Source organism: Marmota marmota, unplaced genomic scaffold, assembly GCF_001458135.2.
Source record: "Marmota marmota marmota unplaced genomic scaffold, marMar, whole genome shotgun sequence".
Lineage (NCBI taxonomy): Eukaryota > Metazoa > Chordata > Mammalia > Rodentia > Sciuridae > Marmota > Marmota marmota.
In genome coordinates, this window is record NW_026000119.1 from 4,122,197 (window position 1) to 4,146,941 (window position 24,745).

Here is a 24,745-nt window from a genome sequence, read left to right on the forward strand (position 1 = left end):
CCTGGCAGTCTTGAGTTCTCAGTTTTGTCATGCAAGCAAAGGTGGGACAATGTGAGTGAAAGAGACATTTGCTGTGATGGTAAGGGTTTGGCTTTCTAGGCTAGAAGTTCAAAAGTGTGTTGTTTCTTTCTGTGTATGGTGTTCCTGAAATTATTGTCAATGACCAAATGGCAAGTGGCATCTGAATTATGATTTTCCAGGTCTGAAAAGCTAGATTTCATTCAAGGTTGGCTAGCTGAGTCAAAGGTTAAGATGCTTTTCTGTATATTATGGTTTTTCTAAAAATTAGAGTTAATGACATTTTAAATTACTGTTACTCTGAGTTCTGATATTGGGAAATCTCTCCCTTCTCCCTTGCCCTCACAGTCAGTGTTCATCTCTGTTGAAGCTACAGAGCATTCAGGACCATGACAGCTTTTCCAGAACAACAGATGGTATTTTCCTGATATCGTTAGGTCTCTTATATTCATCTACATGAAACTTTACACACATACACACACACACACACACACACACATATATGTAACTTAAATCTTATTCCTCACTTTCTCTAAAATTTTTACTCTCTGATTAATAACAAGAAGATAGGCTAGCTGCTGTGTGAAACAATCCCCACAATTCAGTGGTTTAACACCATAAAAAATTTATTTCTTGTCCAGATGGGAGGAGTGAGACCCAGATTCCTTGCATCTTCTGGATATACCCTTTCATAGATCCTTGATGTCTTGTTCACAGATGGGAAAGGAAGTGACTTTTATGAATTGAGTTGTGTGTGTCAGGAATGGAGGAATCCACATAATTTTATTGCCTAGAATTTGGTCATCCAACCACGCCCAGTATGAGAGAAGCTAAAAGTAGTTTAGGAATCATGGCCCTGGGGAAAAGAGAATATATGTATTGGTAAATAATATTAACGGTATTTGCCATATCAAAAAAACTGAAAAAAGGAGAGTTAGGAGACTTCAAACTGTTAGAAATCTTGTAAACTCAAACCTAGCCAGGTGCATATGCTTTTGGAACATTGGCTGCAAGATCAAAGTGCAGAGTGAACCCTGAGTGGCAAGGCTGACTGCTTGCGGGCACGCCATCAGCCTCATCTTCCACAAGAGCTTTATCTGGAGTAGCCTGGGGAGTGTCTGATGCTGATCTGTACAGGAGCCAGCACAGATGTGGGCCACCATGTGATGCCTGCCTGATCATGTTTCTGATGGAAATCATTCAGTTTAGTGTGTAGCTATTTTATTTCGGGTGTGTGTAATGATGAGCTCATAATGTTGGACAAACTTGTTGTATACTCAGTAGTTGATGATAGGTTAATTTAAGATTTTCTTTTCACTTTTTATTTCTTCAGAGATTTCAGAGTTAATGATAGATCCACTTGTAGAGTTAAGAAAACCAATCCTAACAATCTGCCTCAATCATGTTTAATCAAGATTGTAAGGATGCCCTGTGTTACTTTACCTTTGACCAAACTTGAACTATTGGGAAATCTGGATTACAGAATACTAGATCATCTGCCATTTATTGCATATTAAAATGATCTGTATTACAAATCTTTTTTTCCTCAAGCACTGGGACTTGTTTTGTGCATATTGTACACCTGAACTACTGTCTCTGACCTAGTGGGCCTCAGTAGATGGTCACCACAGTGGTTCTCAAAGTGGTCCCTTGGGACCAGGTACATCAGCATTCCATGAGAATCTGTTAAAATGCAAACTCTTGGGCCTACCATACACCTACTGAATCAAGAACTCTGTACCCAAAGGACTTAAAAACAGCATACTGCATCCTAAAAAACTGGGGGCTGGGGATGTGGCTCAAGTGGTAACGCGCTAGCCTGGCATGTGTGGGGCTCTGGGTTCGATCCTCAACACCACATAAAAAAAAAAAATGTTGTGTCCACTGAAAACTGAAAAACAAATATTAAAAAAATTTCTCTCTCTCTCTTTCTTTCTCTCTCTCTTAAAAAAAAAAACAACAACAACAGCATACTACAGTGATACAGTGGCATCAATGTTTATAGCAGCTCAATTCACAGTAGCTAAATCAGGAACCAACCTAGATGTCCTTCAATATATGAATGGATAAAGAAACTGTGGTGTATATACACACTGGAATTTTACTCATCATTAAAAGAGAATAAAACCATGGCATTTGCAGGTAAATGGATGGAGCTGAAGACTATCATGCTAAGTGAAGTAAGCCAATTCCAAAAAACCAAAGGCCAAAAGTTTTATTGATAAGTGGATGAGCAGATCTATAATGAGAGCAGAGAGCCTGGGAGGAATGGAGGGACTTTGGATAGGACAAAGGGAAGGGAGGGGAAGGGAGGGGACGTGGAAATAGAAAAGATGGTGGAATAAGATGTATTGCCAACTACCTGTTTGGCGACCTTTGCTGGGTTCACAAAATTTGACTGCATCAATCACTGAGAAAATGGTGAAGAAAGCATGCAAGCACACAGAAATACCTGTTCAAAATCCGGGATGGCTCTCAGCCTTAGGGGTCTGTTGAAAAGACAGAGCTTTCACCTGGATTCTTTATTTTTTAGGGGGAGCACAAAGGGCGGTTTGATGGAATCTTCTTTCCAAATAAGGCAAGGGGTCAGGTTTCGGGGGGTTAAGTCTAGCTTCATGATGTCTTGTGGTCAGTAGATTGATTAACATCTTGGTGAGTTACACCCATACACATTTGAGCATATAGGAGGAGTCCCATATGCTCAAATGCGCATAACTCACACACACAGCCCATGGCTAGCCCTCGACAGACATGGACATCATTACCCTAGGGACATGTATGAAGACACAAATAGTGTGACTCTACTTTGTGTACAACCAGAGAAATGAAAAGCTGTGCTCTATTTGTATACTATGAATCAAAATGCATTCTGCTGTCATGTATAACTAATAAGAACAAATAAATAAAGAATTTTTTAAAAAAGAACTCTGGAGACAGCTGTTAACATTTGTACATACCTGAGTGATATTCGACATGATGTGGTTCATTGTTCTCAGTCATGTTTAATCTAGCTTTGGTTTTAACTCAAGTGTAAACAAAACATATCAAGAACTTTTTATAGAATCAATATTTCTGGGATTTATTTATAATAATGGGACAGTCTTCACTTTTACCAGATGTCCCATAAAAATCCTAGTCAATATCAAAGCTTAGCTTTAAGGACCACTTTTAAACATTCCAGATAATTACAGAGATTTGGAGGGATACACTTTTGCATTCTTAAAAAATAGTTTCACACTGTACTGAAACTTCATTTGGAAATTTTTTTTCAAGTAGGCTGAAAAGTTTAGTAAGATGAATGGTTCTCACACAGTAGGAAGAGACCAGGATGGTGCAACTCTATACTCTGGTCCTTACTAGTAAGTGGATTGGGGCAAGTTATTTAACACTTTGTCTTCAGTTTCCTTTGAAAAATGTAAAATAACCATAACAATGGCCACATCACAGCATAATTACAAGAGCTAAATGTTAATATTTGTAAATAACTCAGACAAGTGCTGCTATAAGTGCTTTGTAAGTGGGTGAAAGGAAATTATCATTTTTAAAATAAACACAACAGATAGAAAATTGTTTCAACTGTGGTAGAATTAATGGACAATAAGGATGGGAAACAGTACTTTAAAACAATGTCTTTCAAAGAATCAAAATTCTTCATCAGAATTAGCTAGTGTTGTTTTAAAAACTCAATTTCTTAGACCCGCCTCCAATCTCAGCCTTGCTAAATCAGAATCTAAGTCTAAGTGAGTCAGAATCTTGTTACATGTTCAGCAGGCTCCTAATGTGATTCTCAAGTCCAGCAGAGTTGAGGAACCTTGAAATAGAGCAGCATGGTAGGATGGAAAATGCCCTGTCCCTCAAACATCCATGTCCTAATCTTAGAAGCTTGACTATTGTTACCTTACACAGCAAAAGAAAAAAAAAATCTCTTGAGATGTGGAGATTGTCCTGGATTACTAGTTAGCCCTAAATGCAATCACATATATTCTTATTAGAAAGAGGTTTTAACACAGAGGGAAGGCAATGTGAAGACCAAGCAGAGAGAAGTGTGAAGATGCTGGTCTTGAAGACTAGAGTGATATTGACCACAAGCCAAGGATGTCAGCAGCCACCTGCAATTGAAAGAAGCAAGGAAGGATTTTCCCTTGAACATTTGAAGGGAGAAAGTCCTTGCTAACACCTTGATTTCGGCACAGGGTTACTGCTTTTGGACTCTAGAATTGTGAAAGAATAAACTTCTGTTCTTTTATGTCATCTCCTTTGCACTTATTTGTTCCAATAGCCACAAGAAATTAATCTAGGTAGAAATTAATCCCCATGTTTTTTTTTTCTTTTTGTACCTATCAGTAAAATATTTTGAATACATCAAAGTATGTTTGCTCATAAATATTTGCACCTAACTTTATGCCAGTATATCATTATACATTATAAGACATATAAGGTAAAAATTAAAAATTAAGCACTAGAAAGGAAAATAAATAATATGTGTAATTTTATATTATTTGTGGCAAAAGATGTTTTACTTCTAATAGGTATTATATTTTAGTGAAGTCAATGTGAATCAATATTTTAATTAGTGTGAAATCTTGGTTTAACACTTTGTTAAAGAAATTTGTAAATACTTTATTGAAGAGTTGGTTCAAAGTTCAGTTTCTTTAGATATCTTATTCAAATGGACATTGTAGCTGAAAAACATAGCTCACAAGAATTTGCAGAGCCCAAAAGAAGAAGTATATCTTTGGATTTGCTTTCTAAAAGAGTTTATCCTTTTATTTTCTAATCCCATTTACTAATTATGCAAATAATTTTTATCACTTTCAGCTAAAAATTCTTCACCTCCACCACCTTATCAATTAGTTGCTTTTATCAATTAATTGGATGATATCAAGTCCATATACCTTTAACAAACATTCTCAAACTCCACTGAATGTCTTTATTTAGAAGATTTAAAAATAGATCCAAGTCTCTAAAAAAGCAGATAAGAGAATATTTTAAGTGAGATAGTGTTTGGGGGCAACAAGATCATGAAATCATGGAAATTTCCAAACATCTGTTTTCAAAATGTTCTCTCTTTTTTTTAAAAGTAATTTTTGACTCACTGTTAAAACACTCCTCTCTCATAAAAAGATAGATTAAAAAGAAGTAAATTAAATATCTAAGAAGTTAATCAGAGGATTTATTGTCTTGGAAAAAAAGAAACCTTCTAGATACCTAGCAGGGTTGGTAATTTCATATTACATAAAGGATCAGAAAATTGGAACACTTGTATTTTGGTAAAATGATATGAAAAGCATCTATAAATTTCATGTTTCTTCAATACTTCCATGAGAAATGCAATGAACCTCTGTGGAGTACAGGAATTTCATAGATACTACCATTCCATTGAAAATACTGTAATGATTCTACTACTTAGGATAAAATAACTCATAAATCTGCTTAATCAGATACATACTTTCTTGATGTTGAAAGGAACTCAGTGGCTCGGGATGCACTATGGGCTTATCTGTGCTTCCGTTGATTCTCAAGACACCTTGCTTTCCATGCCTCCTATTTAACTTTGATTACAGGGCCAAGCATTTGAGTCTGTGACTCCCATTTGTGTATTTAATATTTGTCAAGCTTAATTTCTTCTTTGATATTTCCATCAAAAATAAATATAAGTAGAAATTCCAATATTTTCCTCCCATATTATTGGACAGTTTTCAAACTTTCTATGAGTTTGAGTACTTCAAAGACTATAGCTTTAAAACAAGGAGAAGTTGATGGATAGATCATATAGAATACAGTGGGGATTGTCAAGATGTTACAGAAAAGGACTAGAAAGAAGTAAAGAATAAAGTGCAGGAGAATGAATGTTAAGAGAGGATGGGACAAATGTAGGAAAATAGAAGTGCTTGTGCAAATGCCTTGGTTTGGTTTCCCCCAAAACAAATTCAAATGGAGATTGGCATGTAGGAAGTTTATTAGGGAGTTCTCTTGAGATTAAAATTTTGGCCAGAGGGAGAAGCTGGGAGATGGTCAGATGGCCTTAGCCAACCATATGGGTGCTTTGAACTGGGATAGTCCTTGAGAGTTGCCCTAAGTTGGGATTGCAGGGAGTCACTTCTGTGGCCCACGTGGATCAGTCATCAATGCTGGCTACCTGGGAAAGAACGTGACCTTGGGTGAGGCAATAATTCCCTGTGAGCACTGAAAGCTGAGGACCTCCCTAAACACCCTTCCCCATTGCTAGGAGAGCAATGCCCCCATGCAATAGCTCAGCATTTCCAGAAGAAAAAGTGTATTTCTACCAATGAAGAGTAGGTCTGAGCAAATTGAACAGCTTTATTATAAATGAAACCAAAATTAAGATATACACAATGTAAGATTTAGTTTAAAAGCATTAATTGCCTTCTCTGGACCACATATCCTCACTGAGGGACATAGCACCTTCAAAGGGGTAAAAATCTGCTCTTGGGGGGTAAAGAAAAATCTTACTCTTTTTATGTATAAAGTATGGGCATACATACAGTAGATAAACAGAAATGCAATGTCTCTGTGGTATTAAAATTTCGCCAGAGGGAGTAGTGATTAGGAGATATGTTAGGGTTGATATAGAAAAAATGGCTGAGAAACACTGCTTTAGGGAATTAATGAATAGTAATTGTATGAGCGTGTGTGCTGGGGCAGTATTTTATTTAAAATACTCAGAATTCAGGCCAAGAAAGACATCGGCAAGAATGGAAGAAGGAGGGTTCTTCTTTCCCCACCAGAAACCAAGAGGTCTTTAAAGAAAAGGGTGGAATGAGATGGACATTATTACCCTAAGTACATGTATGAAGACACAAATGGTGTGACTCTACTGTGTGGACAACCAGAGACATGAAAAATTGCGCTCTATGTGTGTACTATGAATTGAAATACATTCTGCTGTCATGTATAACAAATTAGAATAAATAAATTAATTTAAAAAATTAAAAAACAGAAAAGATAATCTTTTCCCTACAGTCTTAGGTCCTTTCAAACTCCTAGGCATTTCTAAACCAAGTCTTTGAATTTTCTCCCTGATGTAGGTGATCAGTCTAAAGGGGCAGGTGGCCTCTTGTTTATAGTAGCCCTGGGGTGGGAATATCAATTACTTATTAGGCAGAAGGAACTGAGGCCCAAAGGAGACACTCAATCCACCAAAGGTCACATGAGTCAATGACAGTTTAGGACCTAGAACATTAACTGAAGCTTTATTCCCGTGAATACCCAATTTTCCAAGACAGAAAGCAAGCTGGTTTCCCCTCAAAGATGGATACCTCCTCTATGGTATCTGACACTCCATTTTTCTTAATTACCTGGTTGTAGTGCTCAGAAAGATATGTGTGTGTCTTTCTGAGACTGAAAGAGAAAAGTCAGACTATTCAAATTTGAAGTATCATGTAAACTGAGAGGGATGTTTTGTGATCAACAAACTGTCAGAAGAAATAACAATGAAAAATTCCATTCAAAGAAAACTACTTTACCAAAAGGAATCAGACTTTCCAAATATCGTGTTATGCTGTTTATGACTAGTCTGGGCCTTAACCCTTACCTTCCTCAGTAGTAAACACCTCCTTGAGTTGCACAGCTCAGAAGCCCAGGGGCCCCATGAGGGCATTGCCAGGTGCAGAACAGGTTTCCAATAATTATTTTCTGGATGCACAAATGTGCTGCTACTCCCTGCACCTCCATGATCACTTCCCTGATAAACATTAATAAACCCACCTCTAGTCTTCCTGAGATACTGAATACAGGTTGTATGATATGACCTATTGTGTTACAAGGTGGGGATTACAAGTATGTTCCTTTTTCAGAGAAGTGTGTGAATAAGCAATGTACAGAGGGTTAGGAAGCAGAATACTTTTGATATTACTCTGGCCCTCAGCTTCACCTTGCTTTATTGTCAAATAATGTATATTAACCTGGCTCTACAGAGAGTGCCCATCCAACCAGCCATCCAACAAGCACCATTTGGAAACCTACTAGATGTCTGGCACTATCTGGGAGGTATAAAGATAAAGGATATAGACTCTGACCTTAATTAGTTCATTGTTGGATATGTGGCAGCTCCTAAAAGATTGGGGCTATAGGAAGAGGGCAAATCCACTAATAGAGGGGCTGCCAAAGGAATTTGCACTTGAAAGAGGATTGTGCTGTTGGCAAAATTTGGGGCTTTGCAGGATATAGTTTAAGACAGGAATGTCAAAACTGAACTTTAATTACATTCAGAAAAGAGAAGGATGAAGCTTTTGGGGCTCCTCTCTCACCCTCAGGTTTCCAAGCATAGATTTGTAGCACCCAGTTACCCTACCTCGGGATAAGCCTAGAGAGATCATTGGGGCAGTCATTTGACAACGCCAAAGAGGAGGTACAGTTGAAGTCTGAACTAAAGAGACTGGTGTGGAGGTGGAGGAGTAGTGGCAGTGAGACTGGAGGAGAAAGGCTGGGTGTGAAAGATGTAATTCATAGTAGCCAGCATTCGCCCAGTGCCCGGCATTGTCAGGCACTGTTCTCAACATTCACAACAATCATGTGGTTGGTGGTATTATTATTATTATCCACTGAAAAAAAAACTGAGTCCCAGAGCAGATACTTTCCACCATACAGAGTAATTAAGTTACCAGGTGTGTAGCTGACTAGTTAGTAACCAGCTAGGACACACAGGTAGTAAGAGGCAGAGGCAGGTTTTAAATCCTTAATTACCACTATGTACTCTTCAATACTCAATAGAATGGAGGTGAGACATTCATGGGAGGCAGAAGGTTGACATCCAAGGTTGACACCTGGTTTCTGTTTTAGAAAACACTCCCCCTGGTATACTCACTATAAAGAGGAAAAGCAGATTTGAGAAGCCAGGAAAGAGTATGGTTCAGGACAATTCGTGAACAAGGTATCTTGAGACCTATAGGTAGAGATGCTTAGGTAATAATAGGTGGTATATGATTCTGAAGTTCAGGAGAGAAATCTGAGCCTAAAAGAAATCAAGCTAGACCCAGACAAACAAGTAGGGATGCAAACAAACAAAAACTATGCATAGCAAGAAAATAAACATTTTCAGTAATATTTGAAAATCTGCCCTTGTGTTTTATGTAGCTCATATCCAGAATCACCAGATTTCCTAAGCTCTAGCACTTACATAAAACAGGCTTTCATAGATAAGTTGATTTCTCTGGTCCTTCTTATTAGGAGGCCAAGCTTTGAATGATATACTCTGTGTGGGGTGTGTGTGTGTGTGTGTCTGTGTGTGTGTCTGTGTGTGTGTTTGTATGGGGGTGTATGTGTATGAGTGCAGCAGTGATGGATTTGCACCATCTCTCTAGTCTTTCACCCCTCATTTGTGACACCATCGCTAGCATGGCTGATATTGTTTGAGATCACTGAACAATTTCTGTCTGAACCAAATTGACATGTATGACATCAGATGTGTGGCCTGGGTCCCACTGGCATCATTTGCCAACCAAAGGAGCTGCCTGATAGCAACAACAAGAAAGAAGGGAGATGCTGCTGACATTTTTATGAGTCTGTAAAAGGAATGTTTCAGGGCTTATGTATTCAATAAATCTACTTGCAAAACCAATGGAACAGTTAATATTATGGGGAAGATAAATTAGTTTCATGCCTGTGTAGTTCTTTGTTCCCTGTTCACCAAAGGAGGGCTGCCTATATGCAGCTGTTCCCAACAGTAAATTGTATTTCAATCTTTAATGAAAGATATCCTTCAAGTGCAACAAGTGCACCCTCTTCAACCCCAACTCAGACTAGGCCCCCCGTTTTCTGACCTCTGTTGAAACCCTTCATGGAATCTCTTTCATGGAGATCTTAGGTGATGAGTGGTTTAAAACTAAAGTGTTCAGTATCAGCTTAGTGAGGGCTTCCTATAGCAGAAGCTCCCCATAAATTCACAAAGCCTCTTCTGTCTGGCCATCTAGAGATGGGGGTGGGGACCAGTGCTGCTCCAAAAGAGAATTTGAAGCCCTATGGGAACTTATTAATCAGAAAATGATCAGAAAATTACAAAGGAGAAAGAAAAATGGCAACCGATGCATTAAACAGTTCAAATCACTCTGGAGAAAAGCTGGTCCTGCAGATTTCTGAATAAGCAGAGTGACAGTGGCCTGAGGACATGCCTCTAACCTTCTATTTCTAATAGCAATTGCTGGAAACCAATTCCTTCTATTCTCTGTGTATTTAGGGTAGTTGAGAAATGAATCACCTCTGAGAGAAACAGATATTTTCTTTCTTGTTAAACTGGTCTTTAAACATTAAAAGTATCTTCCCCTATCAATCCTTGAGTAAAGACTCAAGATAAATGTATGTATTCCTATTGGCTATTCTGTTATGAACATTATACAGTTCTTTCCCTTGCCCACTCAACTTAAGCCTATTGAAATGCACTTGAGAAAGAATGGCATTATGTTTCAGTTATTATTAAAAGTTGTTAATAAAAAGAAAGATTCTTGTCATGTAATATGTCTCCATATGTCTTGATATCCCAAACTGAGAAAGCCTAGATTGAAAAGAGAAAGTCTGGAGAAACTTCCACTAGGGTCTAGCAGGAAAGTAATGATGGGACTTAGTGCGCTCATCCCTTCAACAATTATGCAGTGGGTCCTTACTTTGTGCCTTTCAGCAAGACAAGGCTCTGCTCTCATGAGCTTCTACTCTCTCGTGGGAGCCCATTCACCCTGCTACATGATGCAAGTGGGTGCCATTTACAGAGGGTACATGGCAGCCCTGCACAAAGGTGGTTGTTGGTGGGCTAAATAAACCTCTATGCTGTACTTGTTAGTCAGCTTTCCCTGATTGTGACAAAATGTCTGAGATTAAAAAACTGAAGTGGAGGAACTGTTTATTTCAGCTCGGGGTTTCAGAGGTGTCAGCTGGTCAGCTGGCTCCACTTCTTTTGGGCCTGTGGTGAGGCTGAACATCATGGCGGGGAGTGTGTGGTGTGGTCAAGTAAAGCTGCTCACCTCATGGCTTCTGGGAAGCAGGGGGTGGGGGCCCCCAGTGACCTAATTTCCTTCCACCAGGCCCTACCCCCTAGAGGTTCCACCACCTCTCAACAGTGCCACAGGCTGTAACCAAGCCTTCAGCACGTGGAATTTGGGGGACACTCTAGATCCAAACCAAAACTCTGAATCAGGTAGGGCAAGTGCTGCTAGGAAGAATGACCAGGTGAAAAGAGAGAGCAGGAGGCTGCTCTTTCCCAGTGGGGAATTCTCCAGCAAGGGCCTTTGAGCCTTAGGTTGAAGGCAGGGAGGGAGCTGGTGCTGTGAGAGCTGGAGGAAGTGCATTCTGGGTATTCACTGTGGGGCCATGCTTGCACCCCTGGCTGCAGATGACCAAAGCCCAGCTGGCCTGAGAATGACTTCCTAGAGGCTTGCCAGCTCAGGGGAACAGGAGGCCCATCCTCAGCAGCTGTGAGCTCACATAAATAAGACACCAGGGCTTTGTTACATTTGGTCTGCTCCCTGTCAGTCCTGACAAGGCAGTGCCCTTTGTATTGGCTAATAATGGATTTCTTCTCTGAGGCACCATCAGGCTCTGAAACACACTGTGATTGGTAATCTCTGCTCCCCTCTTGCCAAGTCTCCCTCTAGAAGACCACACCCCCAGAGTCTTTTATGGATTTTTATGAACAGGGATTGGCACTTTCTGTTATAAAAGTTCTAAGCCACATAGCAGTTGAATCTCCAGCTGGCTAGACCTTAGCCTTCAGTTACCTAGTATTTTAGAAAAAATGGTCCTCTATGATACTGGGAAGAAGTATGGACTTTTGTTGTCTGGACAATGGGGAGTCCTTGGGATCTCTTTCCCCAAATGCTTCTACCAAAGTTCTTTTTAATTTTAGAATTAGCTTGTGTTTTAACATGTCTGATAATACAGTGGTATAAAGAAACAAATTGCTGGAGGGATGATGCCTGTCTATAATCCCAAAGTCTCATTTGGCTGAGACAGAAGAATTGCAAGTTTAAGGCCAGCCTTGGAAATTTAGTGAGGGCCTAAATAACTTAGTGATACCCTGTCTCAAAATAAAATTTAAAAAGGGCTGGGGAATGTGGCTCAGTGGTTAAGCATCCTAGGCTTCAATTCCTAGTACCACTCATCATCATCATATTCATCGTCATCATTATCTCCAACCTAATCCTTTTCTGGTAATATGTATAGAAGAATAATCTAGAGACAGCATGCAGGCTTTAAGCCAGGCTACCTGGTATAAATCCTGCCTGCTACTTGTCAATTATGTGACCTTGCTCAAGTTACTTAACCTATTTTGGCTTCAATTTCCTTATCTGTAAGATGAGGAATGACAGTCTTATATCTGTCTTATGAGGTTGTTATATAAAATGTGTAGCACTCACTTAAAGTAACACTTGTTACAAAATAAGCACTACACTCATATTAGTTACTGCTATTATGATATGCTTCTATATTAGCTATGATGAGATGTCACTTTTAAATCGGATCATATAGAACCTATTTTTTCACTGAACCTATTATAGATTTCTTTTTTGATCTAAATTCAAACACATATAGATATTATTATTAATTTTTGACAGCTGCCAGTTTTTTGAATATTATATTTGTAGTAGGCATCAGGTTGTTTCTAAGTTTTTACCATTACAAGTAACAATAAAGACTATTGTACAAATATCCTTTAGTACTGTTGCTTTTGTTTCTAAAAGATTCTTTTGGCAGGATTGTTGGATCATAAGTCATGAGGTTTGAAAATGGTAATAGATATCCCAAAATACCATAGCAATTTGCACTCCTATCAGAAATATATGAGTGCTCATTTCCCCATGTGCTTACCAGCAGTGGATATTATCAATCTTTAATTTTTTCCAGTCTAGCAGGCAAAAAATAGAATCTCATTGTCCTTTCATTGACATTTCTCTGGCTGCTAAAGAGATTGGGTACATTGAAGGGTTCTAAGCAGGGGCATTAAATAGTAAGAGTTTCAGTGTATTTTCAACATGGAAAACTGAATAGGGCGGGGATGGGGAAGGCTGATGTGGAACCAGGGAAGATGGTCAGGAAGCTGTCTTCATCCTCTGTACTTTATTTATTCTTTAAATTATTATTATTGTTTTGGTTTTTTGGTACCAGAGATTAAACCCAGGGGCACTTAACCAATGAGCCACATCCCCAGCCCTTAAAATGTATTATTATTATTATTTATGTTATTTTAAGACAGGGTCTCACTAAGTTACTTAAAGCCTCTCTAAGTTGCTGAGGCTGACTTTGAACTTGTGATCCTCAGACTTAGTTTCCCAATTTGCTAGGATTACAGGTGTGCGCCACTGTGCCTGGACTCTGTCCTTTATTTTGACAGTACCTCTGTGCCCATTGTCACTTTCTGTTCCTTAATCTTTCTGGGTTCTAGCACCATACTTCGTTCTAAATATTAGACACTACTGTGGGAACATTAGTTGTGGATGCAGATTCCATATGCCCAGAATAAGTTCCTTTCCTCCACCTCCCTTCTCTACCAAACCTACCCCTTTTCTTATTTACTTGACTTAGTTACTTACCTCAGCATAGGAGTGTTAAGTTAAACCTACAAACCTGAAGTCACTCTTCAGTTCTTACTTATCCTTTACCCCCACAGACTCCTAGTCACAGCCTGTACACACTGTGGTTTTACCTCTGCCTATCATTCAAGTCCTCACTGCCTGCTTTTCTCTTCACTCTGCCATGGGTCACACCTTTATCATCTTTTTCTGGATTATTCTAATAGCTTCATGGCTTCTACCTAATTCTGATCCCTTTTCTTCATTTTTTTTATCTCTGCTTGGGATATGGAAAGAGATAGTACTAAATAGTTTGCTGATATAAAGAAAGAAGTCTTGTGTAAGGGTTTTGCTGCTAAAAATTAAATTGTTAATAAGAATAGTTAAAAATGTATTTTCCAGGGGTTAGGGGTATGGCTCAGTGTTCATGCATTTGCCTAGCATGTGTGAGGCCCTGAGTTTGATCCCTAGAACGAGGGGGGGGGGAAGTAATTTTCTTTTAGAGTTTTTAAATTGTAAAATGACATTTGCTCTTTGTAGAAATTTTTTTAAAAAATAATTGAAAAGTAGAAATAACAAATAATAAAAAGTCATATATATTACCATTTATAATCTTGCATTGCCTTTTTCTGTCTAGTTTAATTACTGTATAATACTCTGCAGTGGGATGAGTTTTTCCACTCACCTTCAAGTTCCATTCCTATAGTTTTTGAACCCTAGAGTAAATTTCAAAGAAGAGGGCCTCTGTAACATTAATTTACACTGCAAAAGAGAAGGGTAATCCTTTATTATAGCAAAATATTTAAAAATATGTTAACAGAAGGTTATATATCACAGTGCTTTGACAGATGTAATATTTTCCCCCACTAAAGCCAGTATGATGCCTCAAGGGCCAAGAATTAAATTCTTGTGGGCATTGAACTTGAAAGTGAACTGAATAACCTAGGATGCCTGTCTTAAATCCCTACCCCTTGATGTATGCTCTGTCATCACTTATTTTTCTTAACAGTAAAGTTTCTGTGGTGAGATTCTGCCCTTCTTCCTTATTCATTTTCAGTGACCAGCTAAAGCAATTAAGAAACCAGTATTTGTCTACTTTGTGTTAGAGCTTGAAAAGGACAAGGGAGGTGGGACAAATCTCATTTCACCAGATCTTCATATCATTTGAATCAGAAACAAATAAAGCAGTTTAGCTTTGTTTGGGATTTTAGGTGTGTGATTCATCAGCCATCAGAGTAAATGTGTTTTGCAATTGACTCATGGGTCCCTCTTTTTCATGATGAGGGCTATAGCTACAACTCCTGTTTATTAGATATAATAGTATAATGTCTATACTTAGTCCCATATTGTTGGACATTTGTGTTTAAGTATAATAATTAGGATTAAATGCATTTGAGGCATGAGGTATTTTTTCTATATTTTGGTTTTATATCTCTATATGTCTAGATGTAGGATTGCTGAATTAAAGGATAAAAATAGTTTTTGAGGCCTTTGAAACATTTCACCTGATACTTTTCCAAAAGAGTTTTTCACTTTTACACTCTTGCCCACAATATCTGACAGTGACCTTCTGGTCACACCACTTCCAACAGTGAACTGTAACAATTCCCCAGCCTTTATTTATATGTTTGTTTGTCTGTTTGTTTATTTATTTTTAGTGAGGCTAGCCAAAAACTTATGACCCTCCTGCCTCAGCTTCTGGAGTGGCTGGGATTACAGGCAAGTGCCACCCCCCTGATGCACATGTTAACAATTAAAGAATAAATCCCTGCTAATTTGCTGGGTGATAGGCTAAATTTTTACAGATTGTGTCTTAGTTCTTCAGGAAATCAAGACTAACAGAGACAATTCATCTGTTTAGAAAGGTTTTACTGGACTTAAAGTCCATTATGGATGACTTCATATGTTCAGATAACTCTCTCAATCTAGGCTACTCTGGTTATTATTCCCATTTGCAAGGTGCATGTTGCTTTTCATAAGTGAACAGTTGTAGGTAATTTGGGTTGTGTCATCTTTGTGTGGGAGGGATGATTCCATGTGAGAGAGATGGCAGCTGGGGGCCTCTGAGAGAAAGATAAGGAGAGTCGGTGTCTGATGAGTGTGTGATTGGGTGATCTAGAAGAAGGATGAGCTCACAAAGATTTGCTAACTGTAGATAATAGTTTTATGGCCAAAGGACTGTTAGAGAATGTTACTGAGGCTTGCTTTCTTTTTCAGCTAAAACACACACACTATTACTCTGGGTTTGGCAGGAGATGGGGGAAAGGATGGAAAAGCATACAAAACGCCTTAGGAGTCTCCATGACTCTTAAATCAGAACCCTGCTCATTAAGAGTCCCTCTTTCATGACATTTGGTTGCCTCTGTAGAGCCTCTGCCTTTCCTGAGCTTAGAAATGGCAAAATGCAAGATTTGTATTTCGGCTCAACATTTGGAAAGCATAATTTCAATGTCCCAGGAGTAGGGAGTTGCTATTTGTGGCAAATGCTTCCCAAAGCATTTCTAGCACTTTGCAGACTTTTCTCACAATCACTGTATATTTTTGCTGTTGCTATTCTTTAATAGGAAGTTGAGCTGAGACTCTGTGGCTCTCCCTAACTCATTTTCAGTGCTGGACTGCAGCAACTGACAAATGTATATTTGTTACCTACTCTGTACATGGCCTTGGAAAAGACAAAGGTGGCTGAACAAATCTCACTCCACCACACGTTTCTGTTTTGTTAGAAAACAAAAGTTCTAGGTGATCAGTGACAAAATGAAATTCTGTTTTCAAATAAGTAACAATCATGTTTGGTAGAGACATTTGTTCACCGGTAGTGGAATTGTTTCTGTGGCTAATGTTGGGGTGCCAGGTGTAAATTCAGGCCAAGGTTTAACAAAGAGCTGAACTCTACAGAGCCTAACAATTTAGAAAGAACTTGCAGATGAATTATTCTTATTTGAGCCTCAACAAAACCCTGTCTAGTATTATAGTCTCCATTTTACAGCAAAAGAAATTGAGGCTCAGAGATGTTAGATAAAAAGCTTGTCAAGCAGAGCCCTATGAGTCAAGACATGAAGAGGAATGAACATCATGGCAATGACTCAGTAAGAAGGCACTCCTGTCTGTACCAGAAGATTCTACAAAGTAGAATGTGAATAAGATTTCAGAGGTAGGATAGAGTCTTTAGAGCTAAATTAGATGATTTGCCTTTGTTTGTAATAATCATGAGCAGAGACTCGGTATATTCAAAATAATACCTGGCATAAGTGTACAGGTGGAATTGGGATGGGGGAGGTTTAGAGAGGTCAGCTAAATAATGTTGTGATAACCAATGTGTGGGCTTAAATGTTGGATGCAAGGATGATGTAAGATGGAGAGAAGATCCAAATGAAGGATGCGTCAAAGGAAAAACATGGAGGTTTTAGTAATGAAGTGGGTGTGGTTGATGGTAAAGAAGAGAATCCAAGATTATTTGGTTTTAAGCCTGGGAACAAGAGAATGATAGTTCAGCAATCCTCAGGCAGCTGAATAATCCTCTGTAAGCATTTTCAGTGCTAGAGGAGCAAGGCTGGAAGGTAGGGACAGAGCAGGAGTTTTCTGGCTTGTTTAAAATCACCAAGTTGATAAGGTGAGCTATCTATATGAACTAGGGTAACTGAAAATCCAATGAGTTAACTTATATCCAAATGAGGCTCCAGTGTTGGTGAGTGCGTTCCTCTGCTCCAGGAATGCAGCACCAATAGACATTGCCCAGTTTTCTCCCTTGTTTGGCCACAGTGTTTCTTCAAGTTGTGACATGGGACAGGTAGAGACTAGAGTTCTTTAATAACAAGATTTCCATTGTGAGGCTGAGTGACATTTTCAATCAGCAGAAATTGTAATTTTATTTTATTTATTTATTTTGTGGTGCTGGGGATTGAACCCAAGGCTTTGCACATGCTAGGCAAGTGTTCTACCACTGAGTTATGTTTCCAGCCCAGAAATCAGAATTTTAAATGAACTTACCTGAGCCTCTGTGTGCAAGACAAAGAAGCAAAAGCTAATAGGGCTTTTTGAGTCCTTTTTTTGTTCCAAATCTTTTTTGAGAGATGAAGCCCGTAGCCGAGCCAATAGCTGTAATCAGTGGCTTCCTGATGCCTAGTCTTTGATCTGAAATGAAAAAAGGAGTGTGACCAGTGACCTTCTAGTCTCTGGGGCAGAATAGGAGCAGAGAGCTCTTCCCTTCTCCACCTCCTCCTCCTCCAAATATGCCTTGTCTTGCATACAGGGAATGTTGCCTGTGTTCTAACTCTCCTAGGATATCTATAGGGACTTTTTATTCTGAAGAGTATTACACATATATATGAATAATATATATATATATCTATATCTATCTGTGTGTCTGTAGGTGTGTGTGTATATATCTGTATACACACACACACATATATGTATGTGTGTGTGTGTGTGTGTAAACACCTGTCAGAGCTACTATTAAAGACACAGAGAAGTACATAGTAAAAAGAGTCTTGAGCTGAGAATTTCTGCTAGGACTTTTCCAACCTGCTGTGTGGCTTTATCCTGGAAGTCAAACTCTGTGCAAATCCTTTGGTTTCTCTATACCTCAGTTTTCCTATCTGTAAAATGAATAGTTGGACTTGAGGCTGCTTATATCTATGCCCTAATATTCAGTTATCATATTCTATTTAACTTTTGCTAGAAAAAAAAATGTGTTACCTGATAACCCTTCAGAGTACTCAGTAAAATGATATAAACTATATTAAATTGATAATATTAATAAATGGTGCTTTGTTAACCTCTCAAAAACACCATTTTTACCCATCATTGAAAAATAAATCAACATGAATAGACTTTGTCTAATGTGACTGTCACCCCTCTTTTAACTTGGGGAGTTTCATGTGTGGAAAACAAGTGTAAGTTTTTTCAAAAGAGATAAAGCCCCATGATCATTTTCTGTTTCTGCTGTCTGGGGACAACTCTTTTTCTTATTTTAATGGGAAAATTATGTCTTTTTTCAGTAGACTAGTAAGGGAACAAAATAATTCCATGGACAGCTTAGACTGGTTGGGCTCCAGAGCTGGAGGAATAAAGAGGAGAGAGAACCAGGTAGAAGCAAATGGTTCCTAATGAAGTCCATGTTTCTTGGGGTTGAGGGGGGTGGGATGCAGCTGCTTCTGTGAATCTAAAATAAATAAAGACTTACTGCTTAATTATTCAGTTGTATATTCCCTATAGATGATGAGAACGAAGGGAATGAAATAACCTAAATTAAACTGTCACAGAACTTTTGTTGTTGTTGTTGTTGTTTGTTTGTTTTGTTTTTGAGCCTTAGCTACTTCTCTGCCTCACCTGGGAAATTTACTTTCTGAGTTGGCAATAGTCGCATTGTCCTTGGTGGCAATAGCATTTAATGTGTGAGGAGTGTGTGCAGGGCAGGAGGGAGAGAGGGTTGGGACACACACCTGTGGATACCTTCCCAGATGCAAGCAGGGAGGCACAGGCTATGAGAAGGCAAACCCATGCCTTCACCTGCAATAGATTGTACCCTGTAATTCTTGGGTGAGTCATTACCCCTTTGGTTGCTTTTGAGACCTGTTCTTTTGAACCAAAGTTGAACCCTTCCAGAAGATTCCCTTCCCAGAGTTTACAGCTCACTCTGATCTATCTCCAACTCACTGCAAGCTTTTGTTCCATTGCCTGGTTCTGTGGACATCAGTTATAGGACACAGGTGCAATTTTGCTAGCAGCTAAATCAGGTCCCTTGATAACTACCAAAGGCAGTGGCTTCCAACAGGGGCCGCCATGGCCCTAGGCTTGTTATGTGGTCAGACTGCTAATTGCTGCCTCTGGCATTTGTCACAAATGCCTATGAATGAAGATATTCTAGTCTAAAATGCCTCTTCTTCCTCTTATGTGAATTTGAAGTTGCACATAGCTGGTTATAAAGGGGAACATGTGGATCACTACCGTTAACTAGGCCCAAGTTCCTTTCTGAATCTCGCCTTCCTCATCTGATAAATGAGTTTTTACCAGGACACGCGACTAAATCAATCAGGATCATTCCAGGTGAATTTGGGCTGATAAATAAAGACAGACACAGAAAGTACCTTTTCTTTGGGTTCAGTGACCACACCTCAGCCACAGCTCCCACAGGGGGGGCAAGGCAGGCAAGAAAGAGGAGGAGTACACCTCGAACCAGGGTTTTATTAATGGGGGAGCTAATCCATGGAACATTCTATCCAAAAAAGGGCAAAAGGGTAAGATTGCAACAAACAGGTGGGTGTAATTCAACCCCATTCTTATCCAAGTGAGGTAAAGTTCACCTCTATTGCAATGGGTGCAATACCAGTCCAGTACCTCCTTACTCAGGACTTTTTTTTTTGGATTTGGCAATGTAGCAATCTTTATTTCACTTATGTTTTCTTTCTTTCCATTTCTTGGATAAAACTTTTTTTTTTTTTTTTGCAGTATTGGGGATTGAACCCAGGGCTTTGTGCATGCAAGGCAAGCACTCTACCACTGAGCTGTATCCCCAGTGCTTTCTAAATTTTTTATTCTGAGATAGGGTCTTGATAAGTTTCCCAGGCTGGCCTCAAACTTATCATCTTTCTGCCTTGGCCTCCTGAGTTGCTAGGATTACTGCTATGCACCACCATACCTGGGCTAAAGCTTTCGTTTTTAAATTGAGGTATAACTGATTTATAAAGATACACAATTTAAACGTTAATAGAAATTTGTTAATTTTTTTTACATAAAACTGTATACATCTTGACTTACATATACACCCATGAAACCATTTCCTCAACCAAGATAGTGAATATATCCATCACTCTCAGAAGTTTACTTGTGTCCTTTTGTAAGTCCTCTCCTCCCCATCCTCTAATCTCTTGACAACCATTGATCCCCTTTGAGTCACTATAGATTAGATTGCATTATCTAGAAATGTACATAAATGGAATAATAGTATGCGTTAGTCAATTTTCTATTACTGTAACAAAATACCTGAAATAATTAACCCATAAAGAGAAAGGTTTATTTTGACTCACAGTCTTGAAGCTTTCAACCCATGGTCAACTGGCTCTGTTCTTTTGGCATGTGATGAGGCAGCACCTGATGGTGTGAGCATGTGGCAGAGCAAAACCACTCATCTAATGGTAAGGAAGCAAGAGAGGCGGGTGTGAAGGAGAGACTAGTGTTCTCTTATCTCTATCTAGGGCACTCTCTCAATGACCTAACTTCCTCTAACTAGGTCTCACCTCTTAAAATTTTCCACAACTTTGCAATAGCACTATCCTTTACCACATAGGCCATAGGAACCTCAATATTCAAATTATAGCATCTCTTTTTTGGAGGGGGATGGGTTCTGGCTTATTTCATTCACTATTATTACTTAAGGACTCATTCATGTTCTGCATTTGTCCTCATTTGTTCCTTTTTTCTTGCTAGTTAGTATTCTATTTTATAGCTATACCACAACTTCTTTCTCTAGTCACATGGTGATGGACATTTGGGTTGTTTCCACCTTTTGGTTATTTCAAAGAAGGTCTCTAAGAACATTAGTGTGTAAATCTCTACATGAGCATAAGCTTTCTTTCCTTTTAAGTACACAGCCAGGAGAGGAATAGTCAGATCATAGGTAGGTATGCATTCTTACTCAGGACTTAAATGTGTGTACATAGCTCCTGTCCAGGGCGGCTCCCAACAAGTGTTTTCTGAGGTCATTGGCAGCTCCAAGATATCACAGTATCCATGTTTTTATCACTGTTTTTCTTCCAAGTTCCCTCTCATATTCCTACTCCATGAGGCCTCTGGTCAGACTATCCTGCCTCCATCAAAACTCATTTGTCAGTGATATCATCCCCTGGATGTTCTATTACAACCCTCACCACAGCCTGCTTTATATCTTAGACCTTGGATTTCTGTCTGTCTCTCTGACTAGACTATTAACTCCTGGATATCAGGCCAATTTATGTCTTATTTATATTTCCATTTCTCATGGTACTTTCTGAATTTCAGGCAGGCATTCAGGAAATAGTCTGAATTGAACAGAACTTCTCACTTGCGTAAGGAAGTGACCTGTAAGCAAGGCTTTCTCTCAACTCCTATTAACCTGTTCAGAAGCTCAACAATGGAGGAGGTAGTTAGCTTGTTGCTCGAGGATCAAAGTTAAATAAAAGGACAGCTGGCTCCAAGACTTCTGGTTCCCTAATGCATTCCTAAAGTTCTGTAGCAAACAAAGTTATTTTAATTCCTACCAGATAAATGACCCTACAGAGAAGCAGCCTGTACAAATATTCCAGACACATTAACTCTTGGGATCCATTGAGAACAGATTCCTATTGGTGCTCTCTTTTTACTGTTGGGTCATTTAAATGGTATCATTCAGTGCAACACTAAAGGTTTTTTTTTTTTTTTTGAGTCTGTAGTATGTTCACAGTATTGCAGGATGTACACAGCCAAAAAGAACATAGACTGCTCTTGAGAAGTTTATGGTTTTATAGAAGATTATAAGAAATTGCTGCAATGACTCTAATGTGAGGCTAAGTTTAAGAAGTGCAATTAGCAAGTGAGAAAATGCTAGTTATAAGGTACAGAGGAGAGAAAGCTCACATCAGCTAGGACAATTTCAGGACAGAATTCGAGAATGGAATTGAGGATAAACAAGATTGTAGTAGACTGAGAAACTGTATGAGCAAAGTAAAGAAATGGGAGAACTTGGAACATAGAAAGAACAGCTCTATTCATTAGAATGGAGAGTATTTACATAGAGTCATAAGAAATAAGAGAACATACTTGTAGGGTTCATGCTATGGAGGACACTGGATCCCAAAAAGGTGGCTGGTTCAGAATGGTATAGGCAACGGATGCTAGAAGGAGATTTTGATCAAGGGAGTGAATATCTTACACCAGGGGTTGGCAAACTATGGCTAGTGGGTCAAAACTGTAAAATCCTGGTGGACTGCTGTAAAATCCTGGTGGAACACAGCCTCACCTGTTCATTTATGCATCGTCTATGGCTGTTTGGGGGCCACACAGGAGAGTTTAGTGGCTATGGCAGAGACATGGTTATATGACCCACAAAACCTCAACTGCTGACTATCTGACCTTTCACAGAAAATGTTTGCTGACCCCTGATAAAAATATTCATTCTTTCAACCATGCATTCATTTATTGATTACTTCAACAAACATTCAACACGTACTGAGTACTAGGGATATACCTAGGTATTTTTCCTACTATTTCATTTAAAGTTGGATCATCACATAGGTCTTTCCTTTAAAATTGCTCAGATAATTTACATTTAACATACATATTTTTTTAATTATTCGATTGTTATCTTCTTCAGATGTTTTTAAAAATGTTGCTTTTTCTAACACCATTGGCTCATACTATCAGGGCTAAAGTTCAAGCAATATTTATATCAATGAATCAGATGCAAAGTGATATTATAAGGTTATAAATCAGATAGGACAGGGGACAAGGTGAGTATATTGCAAGTTGTACTATGTAAGTAGAATCTCATTTGGCCTCTGTATTGATAGCTACTTGACTTCACTTTCCTCTGAGGAAAGATGGCCGCAGAAGAGAAGAGCCCGACAGCCTTCCCACTACCTTGTCACCACCACCTGCACCACTTCTGCTGTTCTTGTGGTGACAGTCCTCCGTGGTGGAACTGAAAGGAGTCCTATGCCAACCTCATTGGTTTGCTGGGGCTGCTATGGAAACACTACAGCCTGGGTGGCTTGATGGACAGAAATTTATTTTCTCACAGTTCTGGAGGCTTGAAGTCTGAGGTGGGGTTGGTTGCTTCTGAGGCCTATCTCCTTAGCTTGCAGACAACCATCTTCTCTGTGTCTTCACATGGTCTTTCCTGTGTGAATGTCTGTGTCCTCATCTTCTTTTTATTGGGGACACCAGTCAGATTGGATTAGGGTTCACCCATATGAACTCATTTTAACTTAATTAACCTGTTTAAAGGTTTTATCTCCAAACACAGTCACATTTTGAGGTTCTGTGATGTCAACATAAATTTGGGGGAGACCTGGTATTGGTCCATAGCAAGGACCAATCTGTAGAAAATGTGCCTTGTTTTAATTTTTATATTTTAATTTTATTCAATTGATAACTATTTATGACAACCTACCACATTTTCAGAATGACACTAATATCAGCTCTATTTGTGAATAAGACATTATGATCCTGTGGCTGTGGATCAAAGAGAGATCAGTCCACTTGTGTATCTAGCCAGAACTTCTGTTTTCTTACCCAGCTGACCTCAGTGCAGGCAGATCTCCACTCTACACCAATTCTGCCCAACACATCTTCATAAAGGGCAACTCTGATCATGTCTCTACATCCTTGTGAGCATTCTAAGGGAAGGGATTGTGTCTGACCTCTGAACCGTAGGAGCCTAGATCATTGCCTGGCAAATACAAGATACTCAGTCAATGTTTATGGAAAGAAAAGTAAGAAGCAATGCACAAAATAGTTGCCATTCCAGTTACTAATTTGCATAACAAGTGACCTCAAAATGTGGTCACTCAAAAACAGTCGCCACTTTCTTACCCACTTATTCTGTGCATAAGAAATTCCAATAAAACACGGGCTGAGTGGCTAATATTTGCCCCACATGTTCAGAAATGGCTGAAAAGATTCGAAGGCTTGGAATGATCTGATGATGTGCATTTCTTCACTGGCACACCTTGCACCTGGGCAGAGTTGACTCAGCAATGCCAACTGTAGCACCTACTCATGGGCTTACCATATGGCTCAGTTCTCAGAGCTGCAGGGGAATCAGACTCTCTTGCCTGCTGGCTCAGGGATCCAGGCACAAGTACTCCAATAAATGGGGCAGAAGCTACGTCACATAGCACCGTATCTATCTTACCATATTGGTTGAAGTGTCACAGGCCTGCCTAAAAATCAAGGAGAAATGAATTAAATTCCATTACTGGATGGGGAAATCGTACTCTCACAGGTAAATGAGAAATGTGGGATAGAAATTATTAATATTGTGGCCACCTTTGAAAATAAAATCTGCAATTAAAAAAAAATAAAGCCAGGCACGGTGGCACACACCTATAATCACAGCCACACAGAGGTGGCTGAGGCAGGAGGGTCTCAAGTTTGAGATCAACCTCAGCAATTTAGCAAGACCCTGTCTCAAAAATAAAAATTAAAAAAGGGCTGTGGATGTAGCTCAAAATCGAGCATGGGTTCAATCTCCTTTC

The 24,745-nt window shown here is 39.1% G+C and overlaps 1 protein-coding gene and 1 long non-coding RNA gene across 3 annotated transcripts in view; one reads left to right on the forward strand and one right to left on the reverse strand.

Annotated features, from left to right (window-relative positions):
• The window catches only part of Rasgef1b (RasGEF domain family member 1B), a 553,655-nt gene that overhangs the window by 308,477 nt on the left and 220,433 nt on the right, over positions 1-24,745 (forward strand). The window lies entirely within an intron of this gene.
• LOC125611070 lies at positions 562-24,526 on the reverse strand. The gene is made up of 4 exons (XR_007341194.1): positions 24,277-24,526; positions 20,561-20,662; positions 17,523-17,666; positions 562-874 (listed from the first exon to the last, which is right to left on the reverse strand). It is a non-coding gene; the product is annotated as an uncharacterized LOC125611070 (long non-coding RNA).